This window comes from Asterias amurensis, chromosome 11 (genome assembly GCF_032118995.1).
Source record: "Asterias amurensis chromosome 11, ASM3211899v1".
NCBI lineage: Eukaryota > Metazoa > Echinodermata > Asteroidea > Forcipulatida > Asteriidae > Asterias > Asterias amurensis.
In genome coordinates, this window is record NC_092658.1 from 13,924,174 (window position 1) to 13,936,985 (window position 12,812).

Sequence of the window (12,812 nt, forward strand, 5' to 3'; positions counted from 1 at the left end):
ACGAAACTGTTTATGACCTATTGATGAAGATTGACCAATGAAAACGACTGTTTCGGAAGCCTTTGGATGATCACGTGCGACTCCTGCACATGCACGAGTTTCAAAGATAAAATGGACGACGTAAACTCGACCTGAGGCTGTGTGATTTATTTCTCAACAAAATGACTTCTTTTACGGATTTCCAAAGACACAATTACCACAAAAGCGTGATGGTGAGTTACAGATTTGATTGTGATAATGGTGGTATTGATTTGTAGGATTTTCACATAATTATTTTGAGTTGAGTATAGGGGGCGCTCCCGTTACGGGAGACGATAGCCGGACGAATTTTCTTTTTGGGGTGGTGGGGGGGGGGGGGGGGGTGCTCCTAGAACTTTTTCGGTTTGGTCCGCAATCATCTACCGTGACCTCATATAGGTTTATATCTCTCAGGCATAAAATGATGATGGTTCAATGAATTTTAGAATCACAAATCTCTTTTTTTTTCTTTTAATCTTGCCAAAATTAGGCTCTATACATGTATACTCGAGGGGAACTGTGCCCCGTTGGGTCATGCTGCAGGCATGTAGGCCTACCACATGACCAATTGAACAACCGTTTGGGTTTTTTTGCAAGAAAGGTGCTTATTGGAAGGAAACTTTGCGGAAAAAAACTATCACATAGTTTTGGACCAATCACACTTAGTTTAACATTGATGAAAGAGGGACTCGTCATCTTTATTAAACAGTTCACACCAAAGTATTATGACGATCTTTCGTTTTCATTTCAAGCCACATCATAGAGTATAGAGTGTCATGGCCGAGTGGTTAAGAGCATCAAATTCAAGCTCTGGTGCTGATTCACCGGAGTGTGGGTTCGAATCCCGGTCATGACACTTGTGTCCTTGAGCAAGATACTTTAATATAATTGCTTCTCTTAACCCAGGGGTATAAAAGGGTACGGTACCTGCAAGGGTAGAGGTTGATATTGTGTATGAAAAAGCCACAAGCGCCTTACAGGCAGCTCAGGGCTGTATACTCCCAAGGGAACTGAGAAACATTACAGGGATGTTATTGGCCCCATGACCAGGGCATTAATGTAAAGAGCATTGATACAGTTATTGTGAAATGCGGTATACAAGAATTTGTTATTAATATTATTATCATAAAAACCTTGGGGTTGCGAAAAGCTTTGTCAGATGGGCTGAGTTTCATGCTTCTCCTTAGACAATTGTGGCGCTTGACGGAAAAATGATCTCTGGTGTAATTGATAAGATTTACAAAACATACATTTACCAAAAAGCCTTGAGTACTCTTTTATAGTCCATTTACCCCAACTTTACACTATGTGCTGTTTAAAAGTTAGAGGCTTTATACAATTAAGTGCCTTCAATTTGGACATGCTTTACTGTGTTGAAAGCTTCGGTGCAGCACCACGGGGAGCAGATGCACGCTAGTTTTCGTTATGTGTTATTGTATAGGAAGTCTATTAGAGAGCACATACATGGCCAGCCCTTTTACTTGAAAAAATTGTCCCACTTCCAAAGACCAAATATCATGCATGTCTGTAGCCTTCAGTACGGTCAATACACATTGTTATACCTCGGTAACAAACTGTGAAGTTTGATTGGCCGAAAACCAGTCACGTGACGTGCAACAAATACGCATGTTACATGGCTCTGGGGTCGGGTAACATGAAAAGTGATGTACAACGTACACCGGTGTATCACCTTGATCATTCCCAGTGTTGGTCGATTTCAAGAGCAGTGTACAAAACACCTGCGGGTTCAAGGGAACAGTGAGGAATTGTTTCTTGTTCGTCTGCTTATTAAACAATGATTACTCTGTCGTAATTATGTTTGAAGATGACAGCAGAACTTTGAGATGAGGAATAACAATACTACCAAGGTATAACAAAACAATTGTTGCACGCTGTGACTGGGGTCCATGGGTTTTGTACACCTTCGAGGTAAAATGGCCATTTTCCCCCTCGGGTGTACAAAACGCCAGGAACCCCGTCGCAGCGTGCAACAGTTGTTTAATGTAACATGTTAAGTCCAGAGAGTTGGCTGTGCAAAATTTCTGGATGAAATCAGTCCCAGATTTAATGATAGAAATTCTTAATATGTTAAATTTCTTTCTCATTACTTTTTGTCATCCCCTACAGATCAAGTAATTCAGACATAGAGTGTCAGATCTTTGTTCATATTGGCTGACCATTAAACAGTCAGCATCAGCGGAGATATAAGCACATCTGTGAAGGATGAAGCATTTGGACAACTTTACCAACTTCAAAGGGTAAAATACCAAAGTTAATATTCTTTATCCCTGATGTAGATTGAAACATCTGATATATCGTTGTTGTACCTGCTGCCAAAACATAGGATTCGAACTACCTCTAGATACTGGGCAATCTGTGTTGTCTAGTTTGTAAGACACTGCTCTAAAATTGCAAAGGTCAGTGGTTCGAATCCCAACCAAGTAATATATGCCTGCCGGTGATATGAATTCACAGTACTGAATATACAGTGCTAACACACATCAGTGTAAATAGTCCCCCATCATTCAATATCATTGGCGTTTTGTTAAAAATCCAACCACCAGGTAGTTGGTGTTGATTTAAAACCTCTGTAATCAAAAAGAAATATCCACCTGCAGTCTTATTTTTGGGAACTTTTTTTTAGCATCTTGAGTCATCTTTTGAAATTATCATAACCACAACGAAATCCATGACTCAAAACTGGAAAATGGCTTTACTAATTGTTGAAGTCTTACATGTATAGATGATTGGGACTTTAGACCAACTTGAAGCTAGTCAACAGTCCATAGTCCATACACTGCATCATGAAGTTTCACACAAACAGTATTTTCTATCTTTTAAAAATGTGTTTGGTGTGCACTGTGATTTTGTTTCAATCAAAAATTACATATATAGCATTTAATGTTGAAACCCAAAGTTCCCTTAAAATGCTTTGATGTCTGGTGATATTTGCATTGATGGTCTGTTGATATTTAAGACAACTTGTTTAACCTTTTTTTCTTCATTTATTCTTTTACCATCTACACGGTTCCTCATTTGATGCTGGCAACAATCTACCATGGCGAGTCAATCAACTTTGAAGGTTAGATACATTTTTCTGTATCAAAAAATCTTAAACCACTATTGTTAATCACTGAATCCGATCAATGGAGAGTTTTTGGTAGTATAAGACATTGTGAGAAACGGCTCCCTCGGGAAGTAATGTGGGTCTCGAGAAAGAAGTAATTTTACACTAAAATATTTGAATTTGATTTCGAGACCTCAGAATTTGATTTTGAGGTTTGGAAATCAAACATCTGAAAGCACACAACTTCGTGTGACAAGGGTGTTTTTTCTTCCATTATTATCTCGCAATATTGATAAGTTCAAATCTTCATAGGTTTGTTATTTTGTGCATAGTGGAGACGCACCAAGTGAGAAGTCTGGTCTTTGAAAATTACCAATAGTGTCTAGATCTTCAGTTGATCAGCTGATTTCCTTCTTTTTGGTTTCTCAGATGTGCCATTGAAAATTGCAAACCAAAACTCATTATCTCCCAGCTAAAATGCAGTTGCTTGCCTTTATGTACCTCGATGAGTTGCTTTACAAAAACTCTGAAGGCATAACTTTAAATATGGAGCTAACTTTGGGTAGACATTCGACCTCAGACCAGTAGCCAGACCATGACTAGAAATATGTTTGAGCAATAGTTGTTGGTTAAAGAGACACATTTCCTTGGATCGGGCGATATGGTTGATGTAAAGCGTTTGAAAGGTTTTTTATGAAATGCATCATGGTTAAAAGGTGTTTTAACTGTAGAATATGAGGATCCACACAAATACGCCTCATAATTGCACGGTTTTTCCCCATCATCGTGAAAACGACACGCCAATTTGTGGAGTCAATTTTTTTAAACCACAAAATGGCCGACCGTGTTAGTTCACAAAGTAAGAGAAAAACCACGCAATTTTGAGGCATTTTTGTATGAATCATTATATTCTACTTTTTTCTGCTTAACAGCTTTGTGAAATTGGGCCTAGACGTATCGCCAAAATCACTGTCATTTTTTTTTATTCATAAGAATATGAAGATAAAACCATTTGCAAACCAAAGATAAATGAACATACGTGGGCTATGTGGTCGCAAGCTTTCACCCCTTGTGGCCATAGTTTTTTTTCAACATTCTATCACATTCCTGAAATGTAGCAGCTCATTACCTGTTGAAAGTTTGACATGCTACTTCTGGAAATTCTTTATTGAAACTATTGGAACAGAATTCATATGCTTTTTTAAATTTCAATGATGTACACTACTTTGACTAAAATATGTTCAGATGTTTGTTGTATTGACCTAATTAAAGGTTTTCTTAACTGTTTAATATTAATTCTCTTTCCTGTCTTTCATCCTCTACAGATCAACTAATCGAGACAGAGAGTGGCAGATCTCCATTCAAGTTCAAGGCCATCACCAGTGGAGATGCAGTGTTGGTCAACAGTAATTTAGTGTTTGTAGCTTTGAATTTATTACTTGTATCTGGGATGGATCTGAAGGTTTAATATAATATCACCAAGATAATGAAGGCTTTTCTTGAAAGAGCATCATTGTCTGCAAGATTGAAATGTGCACATCCTGAATGTGGTGAATCATTCATACTTTCCTTGTGTGGTGATCTACCTATATTTACCCATGGTAAATCATTCATACTTTCCTTGTGTGGTGATCTACCTATATTTACCCATGGTGAATCATTCATACTTTCCCTGTGTGGTGATCTACCTATATTTACCCATGGTAAATCATTCATACATTCCTGGTGTGGTGATCTACCTATATTTACCCATGGTGAATCATTCATACTTTCCTTGTGTGGTGATCTACCTATATTTACCCATGATGAATCATTCATACTTTCCTTGTGTGGTGATCTACCTATATTTACCCATGATGGATCATTCATACTTTCCTTGTGTGGTGATCTACCTATATTTACCCATGGTGAATCATTCATACTTTCTCTGTGTGGTGGTCTACCTATATTTACTCATGGTAAATCATTCATACTTTCCTGGTGTGGTGATCTACCTATATTTACCCATGGTAAATCATTCATACTTTCCTTGTGTGGTGATCAACCTATATTTACCCATGATGAATCATTCATACTTTCCTTGTGTGGTGGTCTACCTATATTTACTCATGGTAAATCATTCATACTTTCCTGGTGTGGTGATCTACCTATATTTACCCATGGTAAATCATTCATACTTTCCTAGTGTGGTGGTCTACCTATATTTACTCATGGTAAATCATTCATACTTTCCTGGTGTGGTGATCTACCTATATTTACCCATGGTAAATCATTCATACTTTCCTTGTGTGGTGATCTACCTTTATTTACCCATGATGAATCATTCATACTTTCCTTGTGTGGTGATCTACCTATATTTAGCCATGGTGAATCATTCATACTGTCCTTGTGTGGTGATCTACCTATATTTACCCGTGGTAAATCATTCATACTTTCCTTGTGTGGTGATCGACCTATATTTACCCATGGTGACTCATTCATACTTTCCTTGTGTGGTGATTCATTAAAATCAAAATTCCAAATCGTTATGTCAAAGGCTTAGTTGTATGTAGTTATGTTTCACTCACTATTCATTTAGGCCATTCAATTTAGGTGTGCTGATGTCATGGAGTTGACAAACTTGGTTGCCATATAGTGGAGCCGGCATGGGAATTTTCCCCCCCTTTTTTCCCCATATGGGTTTTAGGGGGGTTTTCGCCCATCTCATACATCAGCAACTAGCAGCCATGCAACTTTTCAGCTGGGCAGCTGATTTTATGGGTTTGGTTTTCTCAGCCATTAAAAAATTAAAAAACACAGCACAAAATCTTGCTGTGCCTGTTTCTGGAAACTTCAAATCTTTTGCGAAAATTTAAAGTTGCATGTCTGAAGTAGGTGATACTTAAGTGTCAAAGAAAGAAAAGAAAAAACAGTACAAAATCTTGCTGTGCCTGTTTCTGGAAATACAATTTTTTTTTTAAATACAGGGTCGCATAAGTCTGAAATACAAGTGTCTAAATAGGTTCATTACATGTAGGTGTCAAAGAAAGTTTGACCCTACATTTAAGGTGTATTTAATTAATTACTGAATTACCCATGCTTCCCCTTATCTCGGGTATTCTCTACCCTTTCACCTGTGTTTTGAATTACCCATGCTTCCCCTTATCTCGGGTATTCTCTACACTTTCACCTGTGTTTTGAATTACCCATACTTGCCTAGGTGTTGCGTATTCTCTACACTTTCACATGTGTTTTGAATTACCCATACTTCCCATTATCTCGGGTATTCTCTACACTTTCACCTGTGTTTTGAATTACCCATACTTGCCTAGGTGGTGCATATTCTCTACACTTTCACATGTGTTTTGAATTACCTATGCTTCCCAATATCTCTTGTAATCTTTACTCTTTCACCTGTGTTTTGAATTACCCATACTTCTTCTGGTGTTGCTTATTCTCTACACTTTCACATGTGTTTTGAATTACCCATACTTTCACTGGTTTATTTGCGTATTCTCTACACTTTTACATATGTTTTGAATTACGGTACCCATATTTCCCCTGGTGTTGCCTATTCTCTATACTTTCACAGGCATTTTGAATTACCCATACTTCCCCCGGTGTGGTGTATTTTCTCCCCTTCACCTATGTTGTGATTTTTGCATACTTCCCTTGTGTAACGTTACCCTTGTGTGGTGATCTACTCATACTTTTTTGTGCTGATCTACCCACACTGAAATAGTTACCCCTTTCACGTCAATAAAGGGCATATAAATTAGGTGTCCAAGTTAATGACTTAATATGTAATACATTGTAGGTATTTAATTTAGTTAGTTTTGTACATTAGTCTATGTCCCAGGGGTGTGCCAATAATCTTGTCTGGTGATCTACCCTTTCTTTACTCTGTGATTAATGTCCCTTCCCCTTGAGTGGTGAAATGCTTACACTTTTCCTTGTGTGGTGATCAACCTATTCCTTACACGGTGGTAAATGACACTTCTACATGTGTTGTGAACTACTCACACTAATAGTCCCTTGTGTGGTGAAATGTACATACTACCCTCTGTATGGTGAAATAACCACTTTGACTCTGCTTGATTTATCCACACTTCTTCCTGTGTGGTGAATAACTCAAAATTCCCCTTTTGTCCCAAGATCCATCCCGTATCTGCATTAAAGATGTATGATTCAGATATCAAATAATTCATAAATGACAAACTAATAAAAAAAAATCCTCATAAAACCAAAGGAAAATCTTCCCTTGCGGATAATCAGGGCACTTTGATTGTCTTCTGGGGAAACAGTTTTACCAGTCAGAGAGCACTCTGATTGAAACTGTTCGGAGAAATGTCAAACAAATTTTTCTTCTGATTTTGTGGATGAATATAATTTATACCTTCCCTTGCGGATAATCAGGACACTCTGATTGTCTTCTTGGGAAACAGTTTTACCAGTCAGAGAGCACTCTGATTAAAACTGTTCAGAGAAATTTCAAACAAGTTTTTGCAGAAATTGTTTTTTCTATGAATTGAAGAGGAAACCCCAACTGCCCTGTCTGAATCATATGTCTTTGTGTAATTATTTTAAATTGAATTAGTTTAAAAGTAATTAGATTAAATGTAAGAGTTGCTCCTACCAAAGAATGAGCAAACCATGAAAAAGAGTTGTTTTAATTAAAATAATGATTTTTCTCGCAAGCAAAGTCATTATTTCAGAAATTGGGCAAACATAAAAACACAATTATGGAAATCTCAGTATCTTGCAGAGATATGGCCTTTTCTATCCAAAAAAAGGACTGATAAAACTCATTTGTTTTTTTGTTTTGGTAAATCTCAGTGTTTTCAAAAAGTGTTGATTTTTTCTCTTATGGGTATAGCTATTAACATTTGTCAGTAAATGGAAATATCAGTATCTTGCAGAGATATGGGAATTTCTATCAAATAAAATTATCAAATTCCCTTACTGGTACTTTTTTTCATTAGGGGTTTTAGCTCTAAAAGATATTGAGAATATTTTTCAGAGCTCAAGGTTAAACCACAGAAATATTTTATTGACTCATTGTGTAGGAGCAGCTCATTCTGATGAGGGTTTTCATGTATGTTAGGGCCTCATCCAAACCCTCTGAAAAACTCGCAGAGTTGTGCAAACACCTGTGCCTGTTGGTGGACCCCCTCGGCTGCCTGGAACAAGTGTTGGTCCTGCTGGTCGGGGTGCGATGGAAGGTATGTTCTCTGTTCAGTGAAGTTTAATTAGATGCACCACTAGTGTTTTGTTTCACTGGTGTATTGCCTTACAAATTTGATGAGCTAGAGCGAAGCAATTTTTGGATGCATACATACTAGCGCGCTCCGAGCTGGAAAGTAGTGGTTGGTCCCTAAAACGTTTGGTTCGGCAAGATCTCTCAAGACGTCGGGATGAGGGCCCCTTATCATTTAGCCTTTTGTTGGTCACGTCACTCTTTTGTTCTCTAGTAAACAGGTTTGAACTGGGGATCTTTCAAGATCATCAAAGGTGCCTTGAGATGTCTTTGCTTGAGCCAATGGAGTCTGGACTTGGTGGATGATGAGGACATCTATCCAGTTGATGATATGAGGGCTGGAGAAACATGTTCTGCTTGGTCATGCCACCTAAAATAATAGATATCTAGTAAGAACACCCTTTTTATTGCTTTTTGATACCAAAGATGACATTGGATTTGTATCATTTGAATTGGTTGGTTTTTAGAAGAGGTCAAGGGTTGCATATTCTCTACACTTTCACATGTGTTTTGAATTACTCATACTCCCATTGGTGTCGCGCATTCTGTTCACTTTTAACTGTGTTTTGAATTACCCATACTTCACCTGATGTTACGTATTCTCTACACGTTCACATGTGTTTTGAATTACCAATTACTTCCCCAGTTGTTGCATATTCTCTGCACTTTTGCTTGTGTTTTGAATTACCCATACGTCCCCTGGGGTTGTGAATTCTTTTCACTTTCACATGTGTTTTGAATTACTCATACTCCCACTAGTGTTGCGTATTCTGTACACTTTTAACTGTGTTTTGAAGACCCATATTTCCCCTTGTGTTGTGTATTCTCTACACCTACAGTTGTGATTTGAATTACCCATACTTCACCTGGTGTTGCGTATTCTCTACACTTTCGCTTGTGATTTGAATTACCCATACATCCCCTTGTGTTATGTATTCTCTACACTTACACTTGTGTTTTGAATTACCCATACTTCCCCTGGTGTTGAGTATTCTCTACACTTTTGCTTGTGTTTTGAATTACCCATACTTCCCCTGATGTTACGTATTCTCTACACTTACACTTGTGTTTTGAATTACCCATACTTCCCCTGGGGTTGCGAATTCTTTTCACTTTCTCTTTTGTTTTGAATTACCCATACTTCCCCAGGTGTTGCGTATTCTCTACACTTTCGCTTGTGTTTTGAATTACCCATACTTCCCCTGGGGTTGCGAATTCTTTTCACTTTCACTTGTGTTTTGAATTACCCATACTTCCCCAGGTGTTGCGTATTCTCTACACTTACACTTGTGTTTTGAATTACCCATACTTCCCCTGGGGTTGCGAATTCTTTTCACTTTCACTTGTGTTTTGAATTACCCATACTTCCCCTGGTTTAGCGTATTCTCTACACTTTGCCTGTGTTTTGAATTACCCATACTTCCCCTGATGTTACGTATTCTCTACACTTTCGCTCGTGTTTTGAATTACCCATACTTCCCCTGGGGTTGCGAATTCTTTTCACTTTCACATGTGTTTTGAATTACTCATACTCCCACTTGTGTTGCGTATTCTGTACACTTTTAACTGTGTTTTGAATTACCCATATGTCCCCTTGTGTTGCGTATTCTCTACACCTACACTTGTGTTTTGAATTACTCATACTCCCACTAGTGTTGCGTATTCTGTACACATTTAACTGTGTTTTGAATTATCCATACATCCCCTGATGTTACGTATTCTCTACACTTACACTTGTGTTTTGAATTACCCATACTTCCCCTGGGGTTGCGAATTCTTTTCACTTTCTCTTTTGTTTGAATTACCCATACTTCCCCAGGTGTTGCGTATTCTCTACACTTTCGCTTGTGTTTTGAATTACCCATACTTCCCCTGGGGTTGCGAATTCTTTTCACTTTCACTTGTGTTTTGAATTACCCATACTTCCCCTGGTTTAGCGTATTCTCTACACTTTGCCTGTGTTTTGAATTACCCATACTTCCCCTGGTGTTGCGTATTCTCTACACTTTCGCTCGTGTTTTGAATTACCCATACTTCCCCTAGGGTTGCGAATTCTTTTCACTTTCACATGTGTTTTGAATTACTCATACTCCCACTTGTGTTGCGTATTCTGTACACTTTTAACTGTGTTTTGAATTACCCATATGTCCCCTTGTGTTGCGTATTCTCTACACCTACACTTGTGTTTTGAATTACTCATACTCCCACTAGTGTTGCGTATTCTGTACACATTTAACTGTGTTTTGAATTATCCATACATCCCCTGATGTTATGTATTCTCTACACTTACACTTGTGTTTAGAATTACCCATACTTCCCCTGGTGTTGCGTATTCTCTACACTTTCGCTTGTGTTTTGAATTACCCATACTTCCCCTGGTATTGCGTATTCTCTACACTTTCGCTTGTGTTTTGAATTACCCATACTTCCCCTGATGTTACGAATTCTCTACACTTAACACTTGTGTTTTGAATTACCCATACTTCCCCTGGTGTTGCGTATTCTCTACACTTACACTTGTGTTTTGAATTACCCATACTTCCCCTGGTGTTGCGTATTCTCTATACTTACACTTGTTTTTTTTTAATAACCCATACTTCCCCTGGTGTAGCGTATTCTCTCCACTTTCGCTTGTGTTTTGAATTACCCAAACTTCCCCTGATGTTACGTATTCTCTACACTTACACTTGTGTTTTGAATTACCCATACTTCCCCTGGTGTTGCGTATTCTCTACACTTTCGCTTGTGTTTTGAATTACCCATACTTCCCCTGGGGTTGCGAATTCTTTTCACTTTCACTTGTGTTTTGAATTACTCATACTCCCACTAGTGTTGCGTATTCTGTACACTTTTAACTGTGTTTGGAATTACCCATATGTCCCCTTGTGTTGCGTATTCTCTACACCTACACTTGTGTTATGAATAAGCCATACTTCCACTAGTGTTGCGTATTCTCTACACTTTCACATGTGTTTTGAATTACCCATACTTCCCCTGGGGTTGCGAATTCTTTTCACTTTCACTTGTGTTTTGAATTACCCATACTTCCCCTTGTGTTGCGTATTCTCTACACTTTCACATGTGTTTTGAATTACCCATACTTCCCCTGGGGTTGCGAATTCTTTTCACTTTCACATGTGTTTTGAATTACCCATACTCCCACTAGTGTTGCGTATTCTGTACACTTTCGCTTGCATTTTGAATTACCCACACTTCCCCTGGTGTAGCGTATTCTCTACACTTTCGCTTGTGTTTTGAATTACCCATACTTCCACTGGGGTTGCGAATTCTTTTCACTTTCACATGTGTTTTGAATTACTCATACTCCCACTAGTGTTGCGTATTCTGCACACTTTTAACTGTGTTTGGCATTACCCATATGTCCCCTTGTGTTGCGAATTCTCTACACCTGCACTTGTGTTTTGAATAAGCCATACTTCCCCTAGTGTTGCGTATTCTCTACACTTTCACATGTGTTTTGAATTACCCATACTTCCCCTGGGGTTGCGAATTCTTTTCACTTTCACTTGTGTTTTGAATTACCCATACTTCCCCAGGTGTTGCGTATTCTCTACACTTTCGCTTGTGTTTTGAATTACCCATACTTCCCCTGGGGTTGCGAATTCTTTTCACTTTCACTTGTGTTTTGAATTACCCATACTTCCCCTTGTGTTGCGTATTCTCTACACTTACACTTGTGTTTTGAATTACCCATACTTCCCCTGGGGTTGCGAATTCTCTACACTTTCGCTTGTGTTTTGAATTACCCATACTTCCCCAGTTGCTGCATATTCTCTGCACTTTCACTTTCCGTGTTTTGTTAAGGATGGTAGACTAAATATCGATCCAATGTCATCTCCAGTATCAGTTATTAGCAAACTTGCAGTGAGAAAACATCACTACTTATCATGCTCAAACTGTTGAACAATTTTTTGACATTTGTACGCAAAGAATTTTGACGACTTGCGCTACATACAATTGGTATACAAAATTCATGCCCATTACAGAACTTGTTTCTTCGACCTGCACATCATCATCTGGTTAGAAGTCGTCATCATCTTTCGAGTTAGGATCCCATTGGAACAAGCGTTGACACCTCTTGGCACCACCAGTGCAGCTTGGTTGCGAAACCACAATCGGTGAAATCCTAAGCACTCTTGAGGGCACCATTTCATTTAAGCAAGCAACAACTACCTTCTGCTCAGCACTTCTGCGTCTAAAACCAAGCGCTAAATTGCGTCTGGCTCGTTCGATTTGTAAGACAGTACATCGTTTTTACAAACCACTAGTAGCGCATCTAATTGAACTTCACTGAACAGAGAACATATCAACCATTGCACTTGGACCTTTAGACCATCACAAGTTCCAGGTGGCCGAGGGGGTCCACCGACAGGCACAGGTGTTTGCACAACTCTGCTTTTTTTTTGGCCAAAATTTTCAATAAAAAATTGAACAGAACTCTCCTTGTAACTTGTGTTTTATTTGCATGAA